Genomic DNA, 12,415 nt, shown 5'->3' on the forward strand with positions numbered 1-12,415 from the left:
AACTTTAGATCACCATCATGAGTTAGGTTTTCATGACTCAAGATTGCCCAATTACTCTTTCCAAGCCAAGAATGCTCAAAATCTACTCTAACATCCAACCAAGCATTTTATCAAACACTTGGAAGGCATAAAAAGTAAGCATAGTAAAATGTGCAAGAAATATAAATCAACCAACTATCAATTGCAAAAAAAGTAAATCAACACTCAATTCATCAATAAAAAGAACATCAAACATTAAATTGCATTAAAAGAAAATGGAAATTCAACAAGTATTCGTCAACATAAAAGAGGACAAAATAAAGGAAATGACAAGTAAAAACTAGAAGAGTAGAGATGTAACAACAAGAAATTAAAAGGAGAAACTAAATCAAAACAAGAATTAAAAGTTGGATTTAAGAAAATTAAACCTAAACTATCCTAAATTCTAGAGAGAAGAGAGAGCTTCTCTCTCTAGAATTCTATCCTAAAATATGATAAAAACTAAACTATGACTACTTGGTTCATTCCCCCATCAATCCTTGGGTTCAATAGCATCAGAAATGGGTTGGATTGGGCCCAAAATGAGCTGCAAAATCGCTGGGGGCGATTTCATTAAAGTGACCCACGTGCTCAATCAGCGCGCACGCGTACATGGCGCGTGCGTGCCCCTGAGCGCGAATTAACATATGGCAAATTTTATATCATTTTGAAGCCCCGGATGTTAGCTTTCCAACTCAACTAGAACCGCCTCATTTGGACCTCTGTAGCTCAAGTTATGGTCGTTTGAGTGCGAAGAGGTCAGGCTTGACAGCTTTACGGTTCCTTCATTTCTTCATGAGTTCTCCCAGTTGCATGCTTTTCTCCTCACTTCTTCCATCCAATACTTGCCTTATGAACCTAAAATTACTCAACAAACATATCAAGGCATCGAATGGAATTAAAGTGAATTAAAATCACCAATTTTAGGGCCTAAAAAGTATGTTTTCACATTTAAGCACAAATCAAGGGAGAATTGCAAAACCATGCTATTTCATTGAATAAATGTGGGAATAGGTGATAAAATCCCCCAAAATAAGCACAAGATAAACCACAAAATTGGGGTTTATCAAATTTCCCCACACTTAAACCAAGCATGTCCTCATGCTAAGAATAAAGAAGGACAAGAAAAGGGGTATGAACATTTATTCAATGCAAAGAAACTATGTAAACCTATCTACATGAATGCAACTAAATACAAAATGATTCTACCTACTTGGTCAAAAGCAAATCAATCTCCAAGAACACATATGCACATGTAGGACTAAGATCATATGATGATTCATGAATCCTACCAATTCAAATATCAAAATGAAGTTCAAATTGACTTGCAAAAAGAAAGCTCATGAAAGCCGGGAACAAGGAATTGAGCATCGAACCCTCAACGGAAGTGTATCTGCTCTAGTCGCTCTAGTGTATAGGGTCGATCCACTCAATTCTCTTCTACTCATGCTTTCCATGATTTGTTTTTCATCTAACAATCAACAATTATTCAATGCATGCATACATTCATCATGAGGACTTGTTCATAGGTTGTAATGGGGCTAGGGTCAAGGTGGGATGCATATGGTCAAGTGAGTTTGAAATTTGAATCTTTGATTAACCTAAGATCTCACCAAACACATATAACAACCTATACAATTCTAATACATAACCTAGCTACCCATGATTCCCACTTTTTTTTTTCATATACTCATGCATTCTCTTTAATTAACATTCCATATGCAATAATTTTTATTGAACTTTACTTTGGGGCATTTTTGTTCCCTTTTTATTTCTTTTTCTTTTTTTTCTTTTTCTATATTTATATAAGGGTAGGCTATTTGGGTAAGTGAGCTAAATGAAATGATGGCCTCAATCATATAAATGCATGTATACATGGAATAATGGACATAAAGAATCAAACAAATCAAAGATTACAATCATAGAGAGAGAACGATGCACACAAGAATGGAAATAAGTGGTTATAAGATGTAACCACAAAATTAGGCTCAAAACTCACATGCTTGTGTTCTTAGCTCAAAAACCATGTTCCAAAATAAATTCTTCAAGCAATTTTATCACAAAAAATTTTTTTTTTTCAAATTGGTAGGGTGCCCTAAAACAATATTTCTTGGAAAAGAAATCATCACCCTAACCAAATAGTCCTAACATAAAAAAAATGCTCAAATATGTACAAATTTTAACTATCATGAAACCTATCATGCAATGCAACAACTAATCTAACAATGAAAAAAATTAAAAATTGGTGTTGAAAAATGAAGTTGTTACCCATGGAGATCGGTCGGACGACCTCCCCACACTTAGAAATTTGCACCGTCCTCGGTGCATGCAAAGAAGAGCACGGTGGATGGGTTGCAACAATTGATGAGATCCTTCAAAAGGTTGTGCGGATGAATTTGTTTGTTTCCTCATTTAGAAGCTTTTCCATCCTTTCCTTCTTGGTGGCCAACCTAAAGGGAAGAAAAAGAAAGAAAATTAAGCCTACAACAAAGATATAAAAGCAATTAGAACATAGGCGGGGCTAATGCCAAATAAGAGTAAGGTTCTCACTACATGTTAGCTATGCATGTAAGTGAGAGAGCAATATAGGCAAAGGGCATATCAACTAATACTTGATGCAAGAGTAAAGTCAAAGCATGGGTACATGAAATGAAAAGCATGTTGCATCAAGCTTAATCAACAATTGACACAAACAAGATTAGTGATAGGCACGAGAGCATTTGGTCCCATCCTAACTCAATGATGATGAGGTATAAAAATAGGGGATCATGAGTCAGGAAGGACTAAAGCACTAATCTTGTGTGTAGAGCAAATATTACAATTAATGTCAAACAAGTCACAAAGCACCAAGATTAACCAAGAAATTCTCAACAATTGAGTATAAAAATCCAACACCATTATTGAAAGAAGAAACTTAGAAAATAAAATAAGAACAAGCTATAAAAACAAAATTAAAATGCAATGAATGATAATATGCAAATGCAACATATAAAAGAAAATGAAAATAAGAAAAAAATAAAGAGTGAAAATTTTGAAAAGAAAGTACAAAAGGAAGAAAGAAGAAGAAAGAAAGAGGAAGAAACTAGAAGGGAAAGAAGAGAAGAAGGGGGAAAGAAAACAGAGCAGAGCAAGGGAAAAAACAGGGTGCGGAGGGCGACGCGTACGTGCACAGCATGCGTGCGCGTGGGTGGGTAGGCTGGACAAGCGACGCGTACGCGCATAGCACGCATACGCGTGGATGTGAAGATGGCGACCGGCACGGACGCATCATGTACGCTTACGCGTGGGTCGCGGCACAGAATAGGCATAACTTTGGCACAACTCTCTGGTTTTTGTACCAGGAGGGTGATATGCACCACCGGCGCGCGCGCACAGCGCGCTTGCGCGCGGATGCTCTTTTTTTTCAAAAACAGGGCACTCTCCTAATCTACAAGCATTCTAAAATAGTCAAAATTAAATTCAACAACAAATCTTTTTGGGTTTTTTGAAAAATTTTCAAATACACTAAAAACAAAACTTATACTATAAGCAAAATATAATTCAACAATAACTAGACTAATCAAAACATGAATGCAACAAACAACCTATCAATAAAAGCAAAATGCATAAGAGTATAGAAAATAACAAAAACTACCTAGAATGGCAACTCCAATCACTTATTAACCAAATCTAAAAAAAGAGTGGAAAGAGTTTACCATGGTGGGGTGTCTCCCACCTAGCACTTTTAGTTTAAGTCCTTAAGTTGGACATTTGGGAAGCTCCTTGTTATGATGGCTTGTGCTTGAATTCATCTTGGAACCTCCACTAATGCTTGGTTTTCCATTGTGCTCCAAAATTTCTAATGAGTTGCAACAAGTCTTGATGGAGTCCCTCACAAGCTAAGGGTTCCCAAAATTGATCCTCATATATACCCGGATCCCAAATCTTGTTTCTACACCCATCTTCAAGTTGATCAAGGCAATTCTATTTGGGTGGCAAGTGATCCGAATTCTCAAGTAAACACCAAAGCACCTTCCTAGACCCCTTTAGTTGAGAACTATACCAACCATTGCACTTAGACTTTAAGCTTCCAACCATAAGGAACCTTGATTGGCATTTCCACCCACTACTCAATTTTCTTTTGTTGTTAACCCCACAAAGAGCTCTAAGTTGCCCATCATTTTCAATCAAACCATATTCAAGTGGGAAAGTAAAGATTAGAGATAAGAATTTTACCCACTTGAATGTTGTGTTGGATGGTGACTTAGGAAGGGATGCCTCCAATGGTCTTGTGAGTTCCATTCCCTTGTGCTCTTCTTTGAATACCTCCACCTCTTGGCAAGCTTCTTCCATGTTCACCTCTTGACAAGGCTCTTCATGTTCAATTACTTCCTTACCAACCTCTTCTAGTTCTTCTCCATTCTTCATATGACAACTTGGAGGTAATGTGGAACTTGTCTCAACACCCACCTCAATTTCAAGAGGAGAAGATTCCTCAAATACCAAAGGATTAAGTGTTGGTGTGGGCTCATCTTCAAGAGGAAGATTTGTTGCTTGCTCACCTTCTTCCAATTCTTCATCATTCATTATATGCTTAGAAGGTTGCGCACCCTCCTTAACATCGAATTCAAGCTCATTGGAAGAGGGTTCAACAACTTCCACAAAATCATCAACAATGTCATTTGGTGTGGAAGTATTCTCAAACTTGGAATTCACTTCTTGTTCAACTTTGCCTAGCTCTTCAACCACTTCTTCTTCATTAACAATCTCTTCACTCTCCACTTGTTGCAAGACATACCCCATCTCCTTGTCCTCATGTTGAGATTCTACAATCTCCTTCATGCTCCTTCCTTCGGTTGATTTCTCACATTCATCCGTGGATATGCTTTGCTTATTGCATGAGTCCCATGAGTCCAAGTTGGCTTTAATTTTGGCAAGGTTAGCCTCGATAACTTCATTCCTCCTCCTTTGGGCTTCCTCTTGCTCTTTTTGACGGATTATTGCTTGAAGCCGATCCATTGCTTCATTGAGACAATCCATTGGCTCTTGGATAGATGGGTATGGGTGTTCTTCCATAGAGGGTTGTGGTGGAGAGGGAAATTCATTATGTGGTTGAAAGTTATCATACATGGGAGGTGATTCATCTTGGTGATAATATGGAGGTGGTGGTTCTTGAGGGTATTGGTGGTGGAATTGGGTTGGTTCTTCATATGGTTCATATGGTTCACAAGGTGGTTGGCATAGGGTATTGAGGGGTAGTTAGGTTTGTTTAAAATTGTATAGGTTGTCATAGGTTAGGTGGGAAGTTTAAGTTAATCAAAGATTCGAATTTCAAGCTCACTTGACCATATGCATCCTATCTTGACCCTAGCCCCATTACAACCTATGGGAAAGTCCTCATGATATTTGTATGCATGCATGAAATAATTGTTGATTGTTAGATGAAAAACAAATCTTGAAAAACATGATTAGGGGAGAATTGAGTGAATCAACCCCATACACTTGAGTGACTAGAGCAGATACACATCCGGTGAGGGTTCGATTGCTCAATTACATGTTTCCACCCATGATCATCTCTTTTCTTGCAAGTTTGTAAAATCTTTTTAATAATTCAATTCAATTGTGGGTTTGATTTGACTGCTATGGCTTTAGCCCTTGTACTTAAATATGTTTTCTTGGAAATTAATTTATTTTGACTAAGTGGATGCATTCATGTAGATAATTGCATATAGATAGGTTGCATGTAGTTAGTTTGCATTGAATAAATGTTGATGTCCCTTTGCTTCTTTCTTGATTTTAGCATGAGGACATGCTTATTTAAGTGTGGGAAGATTTGATAAACCCCGATTTCGTGATTTATCTTATGCTTATTTCGGGGGATTTTATCACCTTTTCTCACATTTATTCAATAAAATAGCATGGTTTTATAATTCTCCCTTGAATTGTGCTTAAATGTGAAAACATGCTTTTTAGGCCCTAAAATTAGTAATTTTAATTCACTTTAACTCCATTTGATGCCTTGATGTGTTTGTTGAGTACTTTCAGGTTCATAAGGCAAGTGTTGGATGGAAGAAGTGAGGAGAAAAGCATGTAAAGTGGGAGAACTCATGAAGAAATGAAGGAACCGTAAATCTGTCAAGCCTGACCTCTTCGCACTTAAAAGTTGCACCGTCCTCGGTGCACTAAATGAGCAAGGGGAATACGACGACTCTCCTAGTTGCTACCTTCAGCTGGTAGGTCAACCGGTACTGCGTGTTCTTCCTTCTGCTTCCATTTTTGCTAATGATGATTCATCCTGAACATAGAAAACAGGAGATAATAAGACAAGTAAATGCACAAGCAAGGAAGCATGGATTGGTGGAATGAGGTAAATCACTAGAATTGAGTAAGTGAATTAGTGTGACATTAATGAAAAGTAAGTGTGTGGGTCCTAAATTGCGTGCGGTTTAGAATTCGCACTCTAGTATTTAGAGACCATGTCACAATTATACAAAAGAAGACACACATTTCACTCATTCTAGTGTGCTTGAAATACTTCAAAATGACTTGTAGGTTAAGTTAACCAAACAAGTAGTGAAGAAGTATGAAAGCACTCAAGCAATTAATCAAGCAATTGTGGAATTGGATAATGCATGGACATTGATTGATGTGTAGGTAGACTTAGTGAACAAAATGGTATATGAAACTCACACAACAATCAATGACACATATTGAAGTTATTGCAACACCTAAGTGACATAGAGGTGAAACACATGGATGCTATGGAACTTAGGACAAAGAAGATGGAAGTGGAAATCAATCACATAGCAAGCATGGCTCACAAAGCTTTACAAAGCTCAAAAATATGTCACTAGGTAAGCTTTCGATCCAATTTCACAATTCCACAATCTCAATGTATGAAATAAGTGATGTGAATAAGAGTAAACCATAAACAAGCATCACCTAAAAAAATGCAATGATAATATACAATTGCCTAACAATAGATGATGAATGCATGGTGGCCAAAACATGCAATTCAAAGAGGTAAGATGCATGAAGGCAATGTAACAAGTACTTGGTATTCAAAAGTGTTGAACATGAAAAATTCCAAACCAAGTAATAAATTGCAACCTCAACAAAGGAATCCAACAATGACAGTAACAACAATGATGTTAAACTAACATACTATCAATAAGCAGCAGCAGTAAACAGTAAATAAGATTAGTAATCCAACACTTATAATGGAAAACAAAAATTAAACCAACTAACTAACTAAAAGAAATGGTGTTATATGATGTTTGGTAGTGTCGGATGATATTTTAAGAGTGGGAAAGAAAAGAGAAGAAGGAAAGAAATGGAAAGAGGAGAAGAAAAGAAGGTGAGTGAAACAGAGCAATCCACGCGTGCGCGTCATGTACGCGTAAGCGTGGATTGACGAAGTGGAAGCGACGCGTACGCACGCAGTGTGTGGACGCGTGCATGGCAAAGCATAGAGTCGACGCGGGCGCGCAAGGTACGCGTGCGCGTGCCTTGGGGTGCAAAGTTGGCACACTTCAGGCACAACTCTCGGGTGAATGTATGGAGGGGTGGAAAAACTCAATCCACGCGTACGCGTACATGGCGCGTCCATGTGGATGGCCAAAATTGCTTGATTCACGCGTACACGTGGAATGTGCGTGTGCGTGGATGGTGCTCTGTTTTTCAAAATTTTTCTATGTTTTTGCACCAAACCAAGCATTCCAAACCTCCAAACAACTACCAAAACATCATAAAACCTTATTTAACCTACTAGACTCCCAATTAAACTCAACTAATCAAATAAAACATGAAATTAAACCTAAATTACCAATATGTACAAAAGAGAAAAAGGAAAGAGTTTACCATGGTGGATTGTCTCCCACCTAGCACTTTTGTTTATTATCCTTAAGTTGGACTTATGGGGAGCTCCTCATCAAGGTGGCTTGTGCTTGAATCCATCCTTGAACACCCGCCAATGCTTGGACCTCCATTGTGCTTCATCATTCAAAGTTAATAACTCCAAACTTTGATGGAGTTTTTCACAAACCATAGGCTCCCAAAGTTGATCTTCCTTGTGCGATCTGGGATCCCACACTTTGTTTTCACACCCGTCCTTGAGTTGATCATGGTGATTTCCTCCGGGTGGCAAGAGAGATGAATTCTCATAGGAGCACCAATCTATTCTCCTAGACCCATCCAATTGAGCACTAGTCCAACCCTTGCTCTTTGAAGCTTCAACCATAATGAGCCTTGATTTGCAATGCCAACCACAAAATATTTTTCTTTTACGCTTCATCCCACAAAGCATCCTAAGTTGACCATCCGTTTCAAGCAAGCCATATTCGAATGGGATAATAAAGATAATAGAAATGAGTTTCATCCACTCAAATGAAGGTGTGGATGGCAACCTAGGCAAAGGTGATTCCAAGGATCTTGACAAGGCGTATTCAATTCCCATCCTCCTTTTTCTAAGGACTTCCACCTCTCCACAAGATCTCTTAATTTCAATCCTTTGTTCAACAATTTTATCTAAATATTTTCCCTTACTCAAATCACAAATGGGAGGACAAGAGAGATTTACCTCCACATTGCTTTCCATCTCTTTGGGAGAAAGTTCTTCATGCTCAAAGGATTCTTCACCACTAAGACTTGATGCTCGATCTTCATCACCAAGGGGACTCAATTCTTGCTCTATCACATCCAATTCTTCATAAGAGATATGCCTTGGAGGTTGTGCACATTCCTCCTTAGCATCAAATTCAATCTTCTTGGAGGGATTTTCTTCAATCCTAGACTCCCAAGGTGGTTCCACATCTCCTAAGTCTTCAACCACTTCTTCCTCTTGTTCAATAATCTCTACCTCCTCCTCTTGTTGCATTTCTTGCTTTAATTCCTCTTCTTCACCTTGGAGCTTCAAGTTCACTCCCTTACTAAGCTCATTGGTTGCTTCTCCACATTCCACAATGGAAGTGCCTTGATCGCATAGGCTTAGGCGGGATGAGACTATGTTGCTAATGGCTTCTACCATAATAGCCATTTTTGCTCTTAACTCCTCAATTTTCTTTTCATCCTCCTCGTGTTGCCTTAAGATATGAGATTCAAGATCCCTTAATTCTAGCATAGAGGCTTCATCGGGAGGTGATGGTGGAAGAGAGGGTTCATTGTTTGGGGGAAAGGTATTATAGTCGGAAGGTGGTTCTTTTAGGTAGAGTTGTGGTAGTTCAATATTTTCCTTTCCTTTCATTTGTTGCACAACACACTCCATGGTTGCTTGAAATTGATCCAATGCTTCCTTGAAATGATCCCTTGACTCTTGCTCCTCTTGGATATCATGAGTAGGATCATATGGCTCTTGGATTGAAGGGCATGAATATTCTTTCATGGGAGGTTGTGGTGGAAAGTAGTATTCATGTTGTGGTTGAAAATTTGCATGCGTTGGAGGTGGTTCTTCTTGGTAATAGTATAGAGGGGGTTGCTCTTGAAAATGTTGATGTTGGAGTGGTGGTGGTTCTATGTGTGGTTCATATGGCTCATATGATTGTTGGTAGGATGGATATGGATTAGGGTCATATGAAGATGGTTGGTGAAAAGTGGCTTGCGAGTATGGTTGATGGCTATGTTGAGGATATGGCTCATAGGTGTATGGTGGTGGTTCTTGGAAGTCACAAGAGGATTCACCATAACCATTGGGTTGGTATGCATCATAGAATGGCTCTTCTTCGTAGTGCATTGGTGGAGGTTGTTGCCAATAGGATTGATCATATGCATATGGCTCCTCCCACCTTTGGTTATCCCATCCTTGATGCACATCTTCATTGAAGTTCCCATTTCCTACAACATAGTTGTAATCACACTCATAGCCAAAGTGAGAATTCATAGTGAAAAGTAAAAATAAGAAACAAAAGCTAACAAGAAATAATGAAACAAAGTCCTAAAACTAACAAAAACTAACAAGTAATCCAAAAATCAAGCTATTCACAATATTCACATATATACAATAACCAATAACATAATACCATTGCAACACCCCGGCAATGGCGCCATTAATTTGACACAAGAATTGTTGTGGGTAAGGAATTTCACAAAATATTTACGTTGCAAGTATAGCTCCAAACCAACAAACAGCATCAAATTAAATTTTAGGTTATCACAAGTACAAACCCCAAATGAAAATATGACCGAAGTATTTGGACTCCGGGTTGTCTCACAAGGAATTGCAATGAAGTGGTCAATTATTGTCTATGAAGTATGTAAGGGGGGTTTTGATTGATATGAGGGCAAGAAAATATAAATGACAAGGAAAGTAAAGAGAGCAATTAAAGAAAGCAATTAATAAAGAGAGACATTCATGGCAAAGATTGAGATCATAGGCTTTCTATCCTAGTCATGCAATGATTAATTCATCTTATTTAGTCAACTCCAACAAATAGAGAGAAAGTCAAACAAGACTAATCAATCATACCACAATAATAACAAGAATTTATCTCATTACGTCATCTCCGACGATTGAGGAAGGTATCATGTTATCCTCATACTCGGAGAAAGTCTAATAAGACTAGCTAATCTCAATCCAAAAGTCCTAATCAACTCACTAATTAAATTAGCAAAAGATTAGTGTCAATGGAAACAATATTAGCTAACAACTGTAGATCACCAACATGAGTTGGGTTTTCATGACTCAAGATTGCCTAATTACTCTTTCCAAGCCAAGAATGCTCAAAATCTACACTAAAATCCAACCAAGCATTTTATCAAATACTTGGTGGGTACAAATGGAAAGCATAGTAAAATAGCAAGGAAAGTAAATCTACACTACTCAATTGCAAGGAATTAAACAACAACAAATCAAATCAACAATAAAGGAACATGAATCATAAATTTCATTAAAGGAAAATGGAAGAACAAAAGTGTATCAACAACAAAGTAAGCAATTACAAGAATGAAATACAAAATTAGAGAGAGGAAGAGTAGAGGAACAAGAAATTGTAAAGGAAAAGTAAATCAAAGCATGAATTAACCTAGATCTAAGATGAAAATTAACCTAACCTAATTCTAGAGAGAAGATGGAGCTTCTCTCTCTAGAAAACTAACTAAAGGCTCATGTTGGCTAAACTAATTGCTCCCCCCCCATTTGCCCAAACTTGAATTCTGCATGAAATAGCATTAGAAATGAGTTGGGTTGGGCCCAAAGTGCTTCAGAAATCGCTGGGGGCGATTTCACCTTAGTGGGCCACGGCAGAATCGGTGCGCACGCGTATATGGCGCGTGCGCGCCCCTTAACACGAAGCAACATATGGAAAATTTTATATCATTTTGAAGCCCCAGATGTTATCTTTCCAACTCAACTGAAACCGCCTCATTTGGACCTTTGTAGCTCAAGTTATGGTCGTTTTAGTGCAAAGAGGTCAGGCTTGACAGCTTTACGGTTCCTTCATTTCTTCATGAGTTCTCCCACTTTGCATGCTTTTCTCCTCACTTCTTCCATCCAACACTTGCCTTATGAACCTGAAAATACTCAACAAACACATCAAGGCATCAAATGGAATTAAAGTGAATTAAAATTACTAATTTTAGGGCCTAAAAAGCATGTTTTCACATTTATGCACAATTCAAGAGAGAATTACAAAACCATGCTATTTTATTGAATAAATGTGAGAAAAGGTGATAAAATCCCCCAAAATAAGCATAAGATAAATCATGAAATCGGGGTTTATCACTCCACGCCTTAATCTATGGTGTGTAGAAACTCCACAATTGAGAATACATAAGAACAAGGTTTAGGGATGGCCGTGAGGCCAGCCCCCAAACGTGAAAAGGTCTGTGAAAGTATGAAAATACAATAGCAAAAGGTCCTATTTACAGAAATAGGTAATTAATTCAGAAATCTTCTTCCGGGCCCACTTGGTGTGTGCTTGGGCTGAGCATTGAAACTTCCATGTGTAGAGGCTTTTCTTGGAGTTAAACACCAACTTTTGTGCCAGTTTGGGCGTTAAACGCCAGAATTCTTGAGCTGACTTGGAACGCCTGTTTGGGCCATCAAATCTCGAGCAAAGTATGGACTATTATATATTTCTGAAAAGCCCAGGATGTATACTTTCCAACGCAATTAAGAGCGTGCCAATTAGGCTTCTGTAGCTCTAGAAAATCCACTTTGAATGCAGGGAAGTCAGAATCCAACAGCATCTGCAGTCCTTTTTCAGCCTCTGAATCAAGTTTTTGCTCAGGTCCCTCAATTTCAGCCAGAAAATACCTGAAATCACAGTAAAATACACAAACTCATAGTAAAGTCTAGAAGAGTGATTTTTATTTAAAAACTAATAAAAATATAATAAAAACTAATTAAAATATACTAAAAACATACTAAAAAAATGCCAAAAAGCGTATAAATTATCCGCTCATCACAACACCAAACTTAAATTGT

At 37.9% G+C, this 12,415-nt stretch overlaps 2 long non-coding RNA genes across 2 annotated transcripts in view; one reads left to right on the forward strand and one right to left on the reverse strand.

Annotated features, from left to right (window-relative positions):
• The window catches only part of LOC110270743, a 21,025-nt gene continuing 8,925 nt past the window's right edge, over nucleotides 316-12,415 (forward strand). Inside the window, exon 1 of the long non-coding RNA XR_002360382.1 lies at nucleotides 316-335. This is a non-coding gene — a long non-coding RNA (uncharacterized LOC110270743). The remainder of the gene's footprint in view (nucleotides 336-12,415) is intronic.
• The window catches only part of LOC110270742, a 14,928-nt gene continuing 7,226 nt past the window's right edge, over nucleotides 4,714-12,415 (reverse strand). The window contains exon 3 of the long non-coding RNA XR_002360380.1: nucleotides 4,714-4,724. This is a non-coding gene — a long non-coding RNA (uncharacterized LOC110270742). The remainder of the gene's footprint in view (nucleotides 4,725-12,415) is intronic.

Source organism: Arachis ipaensis, chromosome B04 (assembly GCF_000816755.2).
Source record: "Arachis ipaensis cultivar K30076 chromosome B04, Araip1.1, whole genome shotgun sequence".
Classification (NCBI taxonomy): Eukaryota; Viridiplantae; Streptophyta; class Magnoliopsida; order Fabales; family Fabaceae; genus Arachis; species Arachis ipaensis.